At 43.0% G+C, this 16,710-nt stretch overlaps 1 protein-coding gene and 1 long non-coding RNA gene across 2 annotated transcripts in view; one reads left to right on the top strand and one right to left on the bottom strand.

The window, feature by feature from the left end:
* The window catches only part of GUCY1A1 (guanylate cyclase 1 soluble subunit alpha 1), a 35,154-nt gene extending 30,319 nt beyond the window's left edge, over nt 1-4,835 (bottom strand). Inside the window, exon 1 of the mRNA XM_083572141.1 lies at nt 4,610-4,835. The gene's annotated coding sequence lies outside the window, so the exon portion shown is untranslated. The remainder of the gene's footprint in view (nt 1-4,609) is intronic.
* The window catches only part of LOC310770563, a 285,355-nt gene that overhangs the window by 107,749 nt on the left and 160,896 nt on the right, over nt 1-16,710 (top strand). The window lies entirely within an intron of this gene.

The raw sequence follows: 16,710 nt of genomic DNA on the forward strand, positions 1-16,710 counted from the left end.
CTCAATATATTTCAAATAACTGCATTATACTCTAGTCTACTGCAATGTTAGCTTCACATTCAGTTGTCAGGGGCGGGGAAGCACCAAAATAATTATCTGGCTATTATCAGTTAGTGACCTTTTCCACTTTGTTTCTTCTCCTTCCCAACTGTAGAGTGAAAGGAATCTTCTGACTGCTCTTCTGTTTAGAGATAATGATCAGTTCAGCTGATTGGGGCATCTCTGCCTGCCTTTTATCTAGCAGCCTATCTGGTCTACTCATGATTGACAGAGTATAATAAAGCCTAATCTCAGTTTCAGAATCACAGCAATACACATAGGAACAAGATTTCATTCCCTACCGTTTGATAAAAAAGTGAAAACAAATTGACTGTTTCACTACTTTTTGATAGCAGTGAAAACAATATATGACTTTTCCTTAATGGCATAAAAAGTATACCGGCCAATGTAACCATTTCAAACAAATATTAGTTCTATTATATAAGAAGCCATATTTTCCAGTAGCTGCCGCCCCTATCAGAGTTGTCGTCATCACCAACCTAGGAACTTCAATGTGAAGGCAGCACCTTCTGGTTTGTTCTTTTTAAATTTATTCATCCCAGTCCTCTGTATTTTCCACAAAACTACATTCATTTATCAAAGAAATGTATATGCTACCTTTTAAACAAACTGTCCCAAGATAATTAATTAATTAATTAATTAATTATACAAAATAATCCAATTACAAAACTATAATTACTACTGACAATTTTATGTCAACAACAGTTGAAAGATCCATTAGGTATTCAAAACTCACATCAGAATCCACAGGAGTGAATTCCACAGACAGATACTTGAATTTGCAACATTTCAGGTTTGATCTGTTTAATTATTCTAATCGAGTATCAACCAAAAGTGTAGTGGTGGTAGTTGTTCACTCAAAGGTCAGGCTGCATTTTGAGTGTGTTGATTTTATAACATTAAAAATGCAGAATTCATGATATTCTATGAACTCAGACAGTTGGAAGCATAACCATAAACCCTTTATCCCGACTGTCTGGATTTTAAAAACAAAACAAAATACATTGCAAGCTGTATTTTGCACATCCACATTTTTATTTTGGATCTGACATGAAAATCCACCAATAAATTATGTACCTTGAAACTGATTATCTTAGTCGTCCATTAACGAAACTGTTGCCTTCCAAAAAGAATTATTGACGACAGCGTTAATTGTTGTAGTAGACACCTTTATCCTTAACCAGTGAGATGGTGAGCTAAACATTAAAACCTTCTTTTGTGACTCCATAAAGATGTATCATGAAATAATTCTCATTAACCTCACTTTCTATATTGTTCTGGTATTACACAACGTACTTTGAAAGATATTGTTCTTTCACCGTGCTTGTCTAAAGTTAGTAGAATAAAATACATGCAGTAGGTGGCCCAGACAACAAGACCCCCACTCTTGACCTCATTGATGTGGTCAAATGAAAACAGAGCAATGTGTTTGGCACCAGCTTAGCTGCAGGAGTTGCTGGAAGGACCTCCATACACACTGCCCAGGCCTGTCACTAAGGTTTGACGTCCTCCCAGGAGGTGCAACCCATTGCCTCTTGAGACAGATGGATGCCAACAACAAGTAGGTGGTAAATTACAACCCATAAGGAAGTATAATAAAGTCACAAAGTTTCTGGTGGTTTCTTAAAATTTATCAAATACATTCTGGCATAGGCTTTTGTGGACGAGAATCCATTTTTGTCAGATGCACCTGACAAAACAAGGACATAAAAACTTATGCCACAGTAAATATGTTAGGCTGAGCCTAAGTCCCCTTGAACTCAGCGGGACTCAGTTCTGTGTAGAGATGTGTGTAGAGCTGTGCTGTTAAGTCTTTAAAGTGCTACCTAAATTCCAACTACTCAATAATACAGTTAGATAATTAATAAAAACCATACTAATTTATTTGTTTTTTTACTCATATGCCAGTTGCATGTTTTCATACTGGATTAGAAAAGGGGCAAATTGGCTAAGAAACTAAGAAACTTTCAAGATTTTAAACAGTTCTTAATTTTAGCTTCACAACCATGAACACAAATGGCAGAAACAACAGCAGATTCAACAATGGAGCCTTTGACAAACATTAAAATACTGTCCCCAAGTGCTCAATCAAAAACCAGAAAAGTAATATATTTCTAACCTGTAGCGATTAATTCTACTTTAACTCTGCTTTCAATAGACATTACCATACAATGCATACGATAGCATCACACCAATAAGTCCAGTTGGTTTTAATGCACCAATTAGTCCAGTTGGTTTTAAAATAAGAACTTATTTTCTAAACTTGCTGGAAGTTATGTAGATGAGACCGAGGCAAAGAATTCATAAGGACAAGAAAGGAGAGTTAAAACTAGCAGCCTTTTGCCATATAGCCTACATCATGCTCAACATTGCAAGAGTTGGGATGGGGGGGAGGATGTTTCTTTATAGAATATGAAGCAAGTATCAATAATTTAATGTCTGAAATCAGTCTGACTTGCACTCTAAGATGCACCCTGTGTAACTATATATTTTAGTGCTATCTCCAAGAAAGGTGGTAATGGTGAAGCAACTGGGTATTGGAGTTTTGTTTTGTTTATTTTGCATACTCAGATACAATGGCCAAATAACCAGAAAAAAACAGCCTTGGCCTGGTTTGTGCTTGGTTCACAAAAATCTACAGATGAAATTTTCCACAGACCAGAGATAGCGTTGGTGCCAAAGCATGAAAACGAGCTAGTACATTTCCTTCTTTCTTCTCTAATGGGAATAAACGCCTTATTTTGGGTTGTGTCATTTCTGATGAATTTTTCCTGATCGTTTTGACACTATACCATGGTTTCATCTGCTGTTTTCCTCCTTGCTTCTGTTGACTACTGATTCTAGTTTTAGTTTCCTTATTTTAATTGATAACAAGATAGAGACAAAATTTTAAAAAATCCTTCCAGTAGCACTTTAGAGACCAACTAAGTTTGTTATTGGTATGAGCTTTCGTGTGCATGAACACTTTTTTTTTATTTTGTTTCGACTATGGCAGACCAACACAGCTACATACCTGTAAGATAGAGACAGTGTGACATAAGTGCTAATGCTAAAGTTGGGGACATTCAGATCCAGCCACGGAGCACATGAAATGATTGATCCATTCTGCTCTCCTCCACACATTTTTGTTTTTTTTGTTTTTAAAAAACATTTTATTTACAATTCTATCAATAGTGTGTCTTGCCTTCAAGGAGTTAAAACTTGTATATATGGTTCTACCCTTCCCTAGCTTATCTTCACAATAACCCTGTGAGGTAGGCTGTGCCAAAAGACGTGATGGCCCAGTGAGTTTCATGGCTGAGTGGGGATTTTGGCCTTGATCTCAAAATGACAACTGTGAAGCTAAAAGGGGGCGAAGAAAATCGGACGCCATCCTGACCTTGGAAGAAAGGGAAGTTGTGATTTGGTTTGGTTTGGTTTTTAAATGCAACAGATCCTTGCAAACTGCTTTGAGAACCGTTACAGTTGTAAAGCGCCGAGCAAATCTTGTTACGAAACAATAACGAACAAATAACATTTAAAGAAGCAGCCATCCAGCCTATGCAAGTATTTGCACAGCATGCGAGCTGCTTTTTCGGGGCGCAGCTACGGTGGCCGCTGAGGAAAACTCTGGACAACTCTTGACTCGGCCCGAGGAAAGGCCGGCGCGGCCTCGGCAGCAACCTTCCCGCCAGCTCCTGACAGGGTGAGGGTGGAAGCAGCCCGCTCCGCCTTTTCCCACGAAGCTGCCCCGCTGCCACTGCCTGGAAGCCCGGAGCTCGTCCTGACCCCGCTGCCCTGACCCGGGACGCTTCGCCCTCTGCCGTGTTCCGGAGGCCGGAGCGTGGGAACCAGCCAGAGCGAGAGCCGGACGGGCGCGCCGAGGGGGGAAGGCGGGGCCCGCAGGCTCCCGCGGCGGCTCCGGTTCCCTTCAGACCGCGCGAGCCTCTTGCCGGGCGCAGGACCTGCCTCGGCACCAGCAGGGCGGGAAAGGAGAGAGCTGCCCGTCGCGGCCCGTCTTTCCTCTGTGGAAAGGGTAGGGAGGTCCGGAGAGGAGTCCTGGCTGAGGAACCCGCTTTGCTATTGGCAGGACTTTGCGGAGCTTCCAAACCACCAACCGCGTGCGGAGGGTGGGGGGCAGTGAAGGAATGGTGCGCATAGGAAGGTGAGGGAAACGGCAACAATACCCCTCGCTCCCCCCCCATCACCTGCCTCAAGTGGACCATGCCCAGAGAAAGGCATTCGCGAACCAATTTAGGGCAGAAGAAGAAGGAAAGCGGTGGCGCGCGGTGAAGGTTGGGCTAGACCGAGGGAGCGGCGCAGGCACCGCTTGAGCAGGCGAAGAAGGGCGGGAGAGGGCCACACCCCGGCGCGCCAGGCAGCGCCAGCCCCTCCCCTCCGCGCCCTAGCGCTGTCCAGGGTCCCCATTTGCCCCGGCTGGCGGCTACGAGACGTCTTTCTCCTCGACGCCTGAGCGAGAGGTGGCCGCGCGCCGCCGACCCGAGCAGCCCCACCGCCGCGCGCTCGCCCCGTTGCCGCCTGCTTTGTGGCGCACGCTTCCTCCACTCACCCCGTCGCGCTGCTTCTCCCCTTTCGCTTCGCCCGGCGCTCGAGCGGCAGTCGGCGGCTCTTGCTGCTGCTTCTTCGGCGGCGGCGGTGCCTGAGGGGAAAGCGCCGCTCGCCTTCCCAGCTCGACAGCCTCTCCCCGGCGAACTCATGTTGGAAACGTGCGTTTGGACAGCTGGCTTCAGCCGCTTCTTCTGGCCCCTCCCCGGCCTCTCGCTCCAAGCGAGGAGGCGCTTTCTTGGGCGCCCAATCGGAAGAGCCGCCGCGGCAGGAGCGGAGCGGGGGGGGGGGGGCAGAAGAAGCGACACAAAAGGAGGAAAGATAGCAAGGTGCGGGGGGGAGAGAAGAAAGAGCGAGGCACTCGTTAGGTGGCACATTTTAAGACTTCCCATCATCTTGGGTTCTACTGTGTTCAGTCGCCGATTACCGTAAATACAAACACGGATAGGTTCTTGGCTGCCACATAAAGCCTTGCCCCTTATTCTAAAATTGTTGGGAGTTAAACACCTTCACTATTATTATTATTATTGCATTTCTATCCTATCTTTCCTCCAAGGAGCTCAAGGTGGCACCGTCTTTCTCATTTTATCCTTAGAACAACCCTGTAAGGTAGGTCGGGCTGAGAGTGAATGAGTGACTGAACCAAGGTCACACAGTGAGTTTGATGATTAAGCTGCATATGATTTGAACCCTGGTCTCCCTGGTCCAGCACTCAAACCACTACAGCACACTGCATCATATGTAGCTTGCCCCAAACAGATAAACATACCTGGATGCCACTGGGAACTCTTCTATTCCACCAGTCTGCATTCCTCCCCGCCCCCAGCATCCACTGCCTTAGCCTATGTAATGAGAAGGCCAGCCCGGTTAATCCATCTCTTCAAGTTATATGGACCTTTCCAACTTGGCATCATGCCGGAAACTTGCTTCTGAGCCGGGAGTGGCCTGCCACAGCACTGTCAAATACTTGCAATAAAGACTATGCTCAGGAGAAGCAGAAGTGGAGATGCTTCTGGGGGCCTACAGATGAACAAGCTCCTGGGTGCTATAGATGAGACTCAAGCTGTCATGAATTGCCTGCCACTATCAGGAGTTCTACCAGGATTGGAGAACCTCAGTCCCAAGATGCAAATACAGCCCTCCAGACCTCTCTATATGGCCCTCAAGACTCTCCCCATGGCACACACTTCAAGCTCTGCACCCTCAGTTGTTTTTGACTGGCTGTAATGTAATCATCCCTTTTGCATGGATAGAGGATGGAGAAGTCAGTGTGCATGTGGAAACCTCCAATTTTCAATGGTATGTGCTGAGTAAACTTCAGGTGGCTACCACCCAACATTTTTTCCATGTAAGGATAACCAAACGTAACTAAGGCCTTTGATTGTTACCAAGAAAATCTCTCTTCCTATATAGATAATACCTCTTTTTCCCTTTTCTTTTTAAGAAAAAAAATAGGGCAGCTGCTCATGAAAATGTCAAACTGATTTGTGTAGGATACAGTTTAGGATTCCTTATCCTAAGTGGGGAAATGGGTGCATACACATTAATGTGATAAGACGTAAATATTGAAAATACAAAAATGTAGAGTGCAAACATTATGATACTGATATATTTGGTTATTCATATAACTAGAGTTGCAAACGCAAGAAAGAAAGGAAATGCTGTCATTAAAGTGAAAAAATGCATAAGGCTGACAGTGTCTTGAAACTGATCATTCTGTACATCTTTACCAGTATCTGTTTTTCTCCAGTGGAGTTGTATGCATGCAACAAGTTTTGGTTTCCTCTTCTTTGGAAAAGCAGCCCAGTTTTGGCATACCCACACAGCAACTCATTATGCTTTGGCTTGTGAATTTTGCAAATAGGGAATTGTTCCTAGCTTTTTATATTGATCCCTGAGCCCTCATTTTGCTCTGGATTCTAGCATGTTCTTTTGTATGTTGTATTTTGTAACTTTATAATGCATTGTGGCTTGGCTCTAGCTGCATATAAATAAACAAACAAATGTAAATATTCAAGAAGCTGATCATGATATGCCTCCTTTTTTCTTTTTCTTTTAAAAACATCTGGATCCACTCTTCACTTTATGGGAAAATCCTCTGAGTGTGTATTAAAAAAATCATTCATTGTAAATACATGCACACAAATTGAACACAGATGAAATCCTTCTCGTTCAGGAAGCTGAATCATTAATTGGACTAACATTTGACTGGTTGCAGTTTTGAAATTACTCTGATTTATACAGATGAAAAACCTTATGTTCTTAAGTGGTAATAAATGCCAAAAACATTTTGACATCAAAATTGTATGTGATTATTATTATTGTTATTAGAAAATATTTGTTTTGGACTAGATTTTTTCCCCTGCTTTCAAAGTTGAACTCATTTATTTCAATCTGACTCTGTGTTATTTATCACATCTGTAATACACTGTAGTTTATAAAATGGTTTATCATTCTTATCTTCACAGCAATCTGTGAAGTAGGTTAGGATGGGAATTATTATTCCGCACCAGTCTGCCACTCTTCTTCATGGCTAAGCAGTAATAAACCACCCTAAGGAAACTTCTAAACAGTTTTGTTGGCTGGCGGTTGCAAAGGAATGAATTGCGGGGAACCAACTGAATCTTAATTGAAACTTAATACAAATAAGAAGGGGTTACTATTGGGTGGAGGAGTTTGTGGTCCAGGAATGGATTAGACCAAGGCCCGTTGAGGCCAGCATTCAGGTCTCACAGTGGCCAACCAGATGCCTATGGAGAAACTGCAAGCAGGACCTGAGTGCAGTAGAACTCTTGCCCCTTGTGATTCCCAGCAACTGGTAATCAGAAGCAGACAAGGGATGTGGGCGGTGCTGTGGTCTAAACCACTGAGCCTCTTGGGCTTGCCAATCGGAAGGTTGGCAATTCGAATCCCCATGACGGTGTGAGCTCCTGTTGCCCTGTCCCTGCTCCTGCCAACCTAGCAGTTCGAAAGCACGCCAGTGCAAGTAGATAAATAGGTACCGCTATGGCGGGAAAGTAAACAGTGTTTCTGTGCACTCTGGCTTCCGTCATGGTTTAGTTGGTTTAGTCCTGCTGGCCACATGACCTGGAAAGCTGTCTGTGGTCAAACGCCGGCTCCCTTGGCCTGAAAAGCGAGATGAGCACCACAACTCCATAGTGAAGTATGTCCTTTACCTTTACCTTTTACTCAGAAGCAAATGGCAAGGTAGTGCATGAATTCTGTGTTGCTTTTACCAAACACCTGATAGCCAAAATAAAAATAAAAATGCATCCAAACAAGGAGCTTGCATTGCTGGATATCAGATCTAATAGGTACTTGAAACATTTTTATTATTATTTAAACCACCTATTTCAGTAGCCATCACACCATCCCTGCCAATGAATCCCATAGGTAATTATACTTTCTGCAAAGAGCTGCTTCCTTTAGCCTTCCTGAACCTGCTGCCTTATCAATTTAATTGGATGCCCTGATGCAGTTCTCATGTTTTGAGGCAGTGTGCAGATTTTTCTCTATTCATTATTTCAACATAGCAAACGAGCCTACCATTAACAGTTCTTCTTAAACACCAACATTGATTGGAATGGGATTTTTAAAACACACACACACACACACACACACACACACACACAAATGCTGCTTTTGCAATAAACATGCAAAGTTCAAAGATGGATATTTTAGAATGACAATAGGCACAACTCACAACTTTGTTGGGGGGGGGATACAAAAAAATGGTGCCTACCCATCTAAATATGATTTTGTAGGCACTTCATAGTAAATTGAATTTATGTCATATTGTCGTTGTCCATTTGTTTTCTAGATGCTTAACAATGAACCATTTTTATGCTGCCTTCCTCCTGTTATTTCTTTCTTGTATTAAGAAAACTTTTTCTTAATACTGTACCCTTGTACATTTTATTTTAAATCTTTAATCAGAAGATGGTGTTAACAGGAGAGCCTTTAAGGGAAGAGAATAGAGGATGGTGAGCTAGATTCCCTCTTTTCAGTGGTACCTCGGGTTAAGAACTTAATTCGTTCTGGAGGTCCGTTCTTAACCTGAAACTGTTCTTAACCCGAGGTACCACTTTAACTAATGGGGCCTCTCGCTGCTGTCGCACGGTGGCAGCGGCAGCGGCACAATTTCTGTTCTCATCCTGAATCAAAGTTCTTAACCCGAGGTACTATTTCTGGGTTAGTGGCATCTGTAACCTGAAGCATCTGTAACCTGAAGCGTCTGTAACCCGAGGTACCACTGTACTTCCCAACATCCCATTTTCACGACCTTCCTAATACCACTCCTGCATCTGAGTCGGCTAGGAGGAAACCTGTTACTTCTCAAGGGGCCAGAGCTGTCCTTTGGGAATTATCCAATTGCTGGTGCAATTTACTTCTTTTTACCCTTGTTTTCTCTGGGTTGTTGTTGTTTTTTATTTAAAAAAAGCTTTTAAATTCAGTGCTATAGTTGATTAATAGGCCCACTTAGCAATGTAAACTGTTGGCAAAGACTGTTTCTTAACAACTGCTGCCACCAACGAGTCCTAGGGCAAATCTGGACACCCTAAAACGAACACCGGATGGGGAAAGTGCTTTGAGACTGGACCGCTTTGTTTGACTCAGCCACAGTTCTGCATTTCATTTGCTAATCTGGGCATGACGTCCTTTCATACATAATCATGGATGCAATGCAGGGTCCTCGTTAAATAAAATTGCATTATTCTAGAGAGTAAGTAGACAAAAATAGCATGAAAATATAAAAAAATGCAAGATTATGTAGGTGGATGCGTTTCTTCACCACTTAGCTAAGAAAGGAATTAGCAAGCAAAGCTGTTCAGTTTATATTCCTGATCTGAATGTCCTAGGTCATTTTTATAAACATGAAATATTTTTGGCTGCATGTTATGCATCTTTAAGCCCTCCTTTAACATTAGCCCTACCCACAAATTGATTCAGGGCCTGATCTGGGGTGGGGCAGTGGGTCTCTGCATTGGGCCTGTCAGCAGGCTGTGCATAGCCAACATGGCCAATGTAAGTACAGTGATACCTCAGGTTACATACGCTTCAGATTACAGACTCTGCTAACCCAGAAATAGTGCTTCAGGTTAAGAACTTTGCTTCAGGATAAGAACAGAAATTGTGCTCCAGCAGCACAGCGGCAGCGGGAGGCTCCATTAGCTAAAGTGGTGTTTCAGGTTAAGAACAGTTTCAGGTTAAGAACGGACCTCCGGAACGAATTAAGTACTTAACCCGAGGTACCACTGTATAGCTCATTAAAGATACACCTTCTAATTTAGAATGTAATCTTTGGAATACAACACTGTTCACTTATAAGAAGAACTTAGTACTCATTTTTATAAGGGTGATATCTGCAGGCATACTCAGACTGTAAAGGGCAATAGAACAAAAGGAATGTTAAAACTGGGACAATGCTCACTTCTAAAGTGAATTCTCTTGTAATTACATGCAATAACCGTAAAAGGAAAATGACAGCCTTTCTCGCCTAAAGAGACAAAAATAGATGAATCTGTACAAAAATGTGACATTCTGAAAGTCACTTTGGCTTCTTAGTACAAGCAAAATAAATAGATTAAACCAAATTAAAGGTTAAAGTGTTACATCCCTAAAAGCTAGATAATTGAGAGTCTTCGCACTACAGATTTACTTATGCCAATCAAATGCTGGCTGGGTCTCCAATGCGCACCCTACCTAGTACTCGTCACTCATGGTTATATAATAGGCCCTCAAAAGCTTAGGAAGCTGCCTTATACTGAATCAGACCACTGGGTCCATCTAGCTCAGTAGTGTTTACTGGCAGTGGCTCTTCAGGATTTCAGATGGAGTTTCTTCCAGCCTAACTTGAAGATACTGGGGATTGAAACAGGGACCTTCGGCAGGCAAGGCAGATGCTCTGCCCCTGAGCTATGTCCCTATTTCCTGTTTGCAACAAACATGTGTCCAAACCAATAACTGAGGTGCTGAGTCATTTTCAGAGCCAGTTCTACTTCCCTAAGCAGCAGATGCTAAGCAGTGGGCAGCAGACAGAGAAGTGACTTAGAATCTGGTGCAATTCCACACTGCCATAAGAAGCTATCAGCCTCACTGTCGCTGTACTTCAGGAGCCGTCATTGCTGCTAGAACTGTCCAGGATAGGTTAAATGCTTGTAAATCTGATTAATCATAGCAAAATAGAGATTCTGCAATCAGCGAAAAAGTTCAGCAGACGTTGGGGTTTGACTGCTTTTGCTAATATCTAACTAGGAGGTTACGTATGAAATGTGTTGAAGACTTTACATGCATTTGAACCCAGTATGCATTAACCAGATACATTTTCTTATCTATTACAGTGGTGGTTGTTAAAGTGAAGTACGTGTCTGTTTGGAAGCTATTTATGAGGCTCCTGGTTTTGTGTGTTAAAAGTCACCAAAGGGCTGGCTGAGAAGTCTCTGCAGCAGATCAGTTCCTGTGTACACCATAATACTTTTAGATAAACTCAAAACAACTAATGTATACTTTAAAGCAACTTTAAAAATGTAAACAAATTTTTAAAAGGAGCAAATACACAAATAGCAGTGGAAGAAATTGAAAAATAGAATCGCTCATTGATGCAGTAATCAGAGCAGCAGCAATGCAGAAAATAAACCAAATAGCTTTAGCCAATCCAAATGCCTTCCAACAAAAGGCCCGGTTTTCCACCTGGCACTTGAAAACATAGAGTGTTGAGATGTACCTTACTGATGAAAGCATTCCTAAAGTCAGAATCATCACTGAAAAGACACTTCTCAAGCTTTGCAGGCACTTACCAATCCAGCAGGTGCTTAAGGTGTCCTGTTTTTCCTTAGGATGTCCCTATTTGCATTGGAGAAATGTTGGAAGGTATAGAGTTATGTGACCCCCAAGCCCAGGAGAGAAGGAACTATACAACCTTTAGAAGACATCTGAAGGCAGCCCTGGATAGGGGAATTTTTAAATGTGTAATGTTTTATTAAGTTTTTATATATGTTGGAAGCCACCCAGAGTTGCTGGAGCAAGCCAGTCAGATGGGCAGGGTAATAATAATAATAATAATAATAATAATAATAATAATAATAATAATAGGATGTACCTATTTTCACTGGAGAAATGTTGGAGGGTATGTGAGTGAACTACATGGACAGCTGTGGATTTGAACATGGGTGTTCTAAGTCCAATTCCAGCATCCAAACCACTACACCACACTTTGAGTCTTCATGGGAATATGTGCATTCTTGGAATCTAAGTCACTGTACCTTAGCACAGGCTGAACTCAGTGACTGATCAGAGATGGGGAACTGAAGGCCAAATACAGCCCCCAAGGCCTCTTGCTGGCCCTTGTGATTCTCCCCAAGCCATATCTCCTTTTCCCAGGGTACACACCTCCCTGGCCTTGCTTTGCATTCTCCTTGAGTGTTCTTCCCTGGCTGCAATGTGTCATTGAACTCTGAAAATACCTCCTGTCTTGATAGTGGTTATAGAGCATGTGTAGAAATTAGCCAGCTGCATAACTGTGAAATTCACATGAGTTGCTCTGCCCGTCTTTGCCTCTGGTCCTGCCTACCTCTGGTATGTGGTCTTTGTAAGCTTGTCCAGAAAGCAACATGGCCCTTGAACTGAAAATGTTTCCCCATTCCTGCTCTGGATTTTTCGGCAAGTAACTATTCTTTATGTTTCCAACATATGGGCAAATAATCTAGCCTAATGTGAAACTAAACATCAGGAAATGAAAATAACCATGGTGACGGAAAACACAATTATAACACTTTCTAATATATGGCAATCTGTCATGACACATTAAACAGAAATGTCGCATCCTGGAAGATTTAGTCCTGAGAACAGAAGGGAGGCCTTCTAGCTGTCTTCAAGCTCACAGATGGACAAAATTTGGAAGGCTAGTGACTCGCCATGGCAACAGAGGAGTTAGCTAGAGGAAGTGGGATAAAGTTGCAGGAAGAAAGATAAGTGTAAGAGAGAGTTTTCTAAACATAAAAATATTTAGGAAATGGAACAAATTGCAAGGGAAGTTGTAACAGCCCCATCACTAGAAGTGGACTCTTTAAAAATAGCTTATTAGATAAACATGTGTCAGAGCTGGTTTTCACAGTGCAAAGACCTAGATGACCTGCTATGGCACTCACTGCTGCGTGTGAAGTTGTGCTTCAGTCATCTGGCCTTTTCGTTACTTAATATGAAATCTAATGCTTCATGTACAAGTGACAGTCATGGGCAGAATCCACAAGGAATACTTCCCATAAATCAAAGGTTGAGGCTCTGTGTGGCCCTTCAATATTGCCCAATTTCCTTCAGTCCAGCCAGCATGGCCAGTGGTTGGGAATGATGGACTCTGGAGTCCAGCAACATCTGATAGGCTAGAGATCCTCCCTAAAAAAAAAAATCCAGTGAAGTGAATGGAGAAAACTTTTGGGGGAATAGCAGGGAGCATAGCTCAGTGGTAGATCACATGTTCTGCATGCAGAAGGTCCCAGGCTCAATCTCTAGCATCTCCCATGTCTAGCTGGGAAATATCATAGCCTGAACCTAGAGAGCTACTTTGCAGACCAGCCTTCCCCAGCTTGGTGCTCTCCAGAAAGTTGTTGGACTGCAACTCACCTCAGCCAACTTGGCCAAAGGGACAAGAGGAGTTGTAGTCCAAAATATCTGGAGACACCAGGTTGGAGATAGCTGATGTAGACAGGACTGTGCTAGACAGATCAATGAAAGACTAGCTTCCTGTATTCCATAGAAGTTGTTTTATGCCCGCTTTGACACAGGTGAGTCAATGCTGTGGTCCAGGGTGCTAATTTAGGCTACTCCCTTTATGATTCCCATAAAGAAAAAGTTGGCTTTTGCTTAACCAATGGAACTTTTGACTCCCCCCCCCCATTGAACAGCAAATCCTCCCCTCCCTTTGTTGCCCACTAAAACACAAACTGCTTTTGAAGCTCCCCTTGCATTCAGAAATCTTTTGTTACGCAGCATAGAGGGGCTGTCATTCACAAAGCACAATTCCAAAGCACCATTGGGAACACAAAAGTAGTCAGATGCTGCTTGAAAACTCAATATGATGCCTTGTGCCCAAACGCGTCCAGTCTAGGGAATATGAGCCACACAGAGTGTCATTGAAATAAATGGGGCAGAGGACACTGGGGATTGCATTCACCATCCTTCTGCTTTTGACTTGGATGATGTTATCTATAATCTTGGTGTGATCTCAGCCTGCTGTGAAGTTCTCTTCATGAAACTGAATAACCTAAAACTGAATAGATTCCCCTGCAAATATAAATTTGTTTTCAGCTATGCTGTTTGGAAGTGTATCTTCAAGCTACTTTTGTGGAGAAATGCCTTTCTTATTATGAGGAAACTTAAGGTGCTATTTGAGTTTCAGCCTATTCCAGTCTCCTCTTATACTCTGCAGATTTATTTATAGACTGTGAACATACATAACCAAACATGGATAAAGCTATTTCTAGAGAGTTTGTGTGTTTACCTGCCCCCTCCCACCATTTTGAAGAAACAGTCTTTCTTCAGGAAGCCTTAGAATCAGATATTATTACACAGTGTACTGGGAAAGACGGTCCATTTCTTTGAACTCGCAGAACATATGAATGGCATATTGACCTCTTACTATCAGACAGTAAATTCTTTTCAAAGGGTTGGGAAATCTGCATTCTTCCTGGTGATGCTGGATTAAAACTGCCACTTCGGTTGTTATATTTTGCTGTGTTCGCCCCCCCCCCCCCGCCCGCCCCAGCAAGTGTTATATGGAAACACACTGCTTTTCAGTATGTATTTATTTAGAAGTCTTGAACACCATGTTTCAACTGAACAGTGGTGCAATGGATGGGGAACATGGCAGAGCACAGGTCCAGAACATTTTTCATAGCATGAGGAACAGCACCATCTTCCAGAGCAGTATATGCAAGTGTTATAAGCTTGCTAGTGTCTGTATGTGCAAGACCGGACTGACTTGGGATGTGGCCATTTTGTTTGACATGGACTATAGCAGGTTCAAGATAATCCAGGACACTTCATGTCTGATCAGGGATGTGAATCCCCATCTCACCAGCCAAAGACTTTCATGCTAACCACTACACCTCCCTTTGTCAGCTTATTATTCCAGATTTACCCTTTCTGCGGGGAGGGGAAACCTTGTTGACAACTACCCATTTGTAACATCTGAACCATCTGTTTGCAATATTAATGCATTCATTGCCCCCATCTAGAAGCAATCTATAACTGCTTATTGACCCTAATCAATTGAGTATTATGTTGTGTGCTGCTGCTGCTGCTGCTGCGTGTAATGGATCAATAGAAATGTCTGCTCCCCCCCCCCCCATTTTACTTATGGGGATGGTTCTGGGGCAGTCATTCCTACACATCAAAATTGTCAATTGCATCACTGCAATGGATTGCTTCTCAAGGCATCTTACAACATGCTGTAATAATGTTCCTTCCCAAAAGATTTGACATCCTTCCGCAGGGCCTGCAAGATGGAGCTGTTCCTCCAGGCCTTTGGTCAGGGTTCAGTCTGACTCATTTTCTCTTTGTATAAGAACAAGAACGAAGGAGGTTTCCCAGCCTGCTTACAGGTCCTTATAATATCAATGGAAACAGTTGGTCCTGGTGAGTATTAACAACTTTCAATTTTAACCTGAGGATTGTCATTTGTCCAGTTTTAACTTTAACTTTAACTTATTTGAATTAATTTTGGGATGCATTTTAATTGATTGATTGCTTGTTTTCATGCATATCGTATTATTTATATGATGCTTTATATGACTGCTTGTTTTTATGCATTTGTATTACTTATATGATGTTAGCCGCTCTGAGCCCGGCTCCGGCCGGGGAGGGCCGGGTACAAATAAAAATTTATTATTATTATTATTATAAAAAAGCAACACAGATAACAATCCAGCGTCACTGCTCACCTGGCTGCCTAATGCATCTGTGAAGTGACAGGGAAGTTGATGCAGCACAGGTGTAGCATCAGGAGTGTGTGGATGGCTCAGCGCTGGCACAGCAACAGAGACAACCGAATAACAACAACAATACCCCACCCATCTAACTGGGTTGCCCCAGCTAAACTGATGCACCCAATGCTGACCCCATTCTGCACTGACCTCCCACCTGCCCTGTCCCTCCTTCTCATTTACCAGCACTGAGCTCCACATTAGGAAACCAACTGAGCAATGCTTCCCCAACATAGTCTGCCCTTTCCTGCCAGCCACTACTGGTTGGGTCCAGACTAAAGGCTCATTGAAATCACTGGGACTTAGATCCTAGCTATATGGCTCCAACCCACTGCTTAAGGAACCAACACACTATATGTGGTGGGGAAAGAAATGGATGCAAACAAGAAATAATGGCAACATATGAATGGAACAGAAGGAAGACAGTTGCCAGGAGTAGAATGAGATGTAATTACTCAAAGTGGAAAAAAGTAAGTGCAGATGCACTCAAAACATTGGCAGAAGGCTATAAAAACAGTAAAAGGAAGCTGGCAACATATAGAAGGTCAGTTTCCCACTGGTGCAGCATAAGCTATAATGCAAAGAGTAGCTACCGACACTATATTATTATTGGTGTATTTTCTAGCATATGCCATCGCCTTCTTTGGAGCCTTGAGGGTTGGTGAGGTAGTATCCAAAGTCCAACAAAATGGGACCTCCTGTGGCCTCCATTTAAATGACATACAATTATCAGAAGGTTGGCGGTTCGAATCCCCACGACAGGGTGAGCTCCCGTTGCTTGGTCCCTGCTCTTGCTGACCTAGCAGTTTGAAAGCACGTCAAAGTGCAAGTAGATAAATAGGTACTGCTTCGGCGGGAAGGTAAACGGTGTTTCCATGCACTGCTCTCGTTCGCCAGAAGCGGCTTAGTTATGCTGGCCACATGACCCGGAAGCTGTACGCCGGCTCCCTAGGCCAATAAAGTGAGATGAGCGCCACAGCCCCAGAGTCGTTCGTGACTGGAGCTATGGTCGGGGTCCCTTTACCTTTACCTTTATTTGTGATTGGAGGAGCCATGGTTCCATCAACTACTCAGTCTTTTTCTTCCCATTCTTTAACTACTGTGCGCACACACAAGGCCACACCTT

The sequence above is a fragment of the Podarcis filfolensis genome (genome assembly GCF_964270895.1).
Source record: "Podarcis filfolensis genome assembly, chromosome: 9".
NCBI lineage: Eukaryota > Metazoa > Chordata > Lepidosauria > Squamata > Lacertidae > Podarcis > Podarcis filfolensis.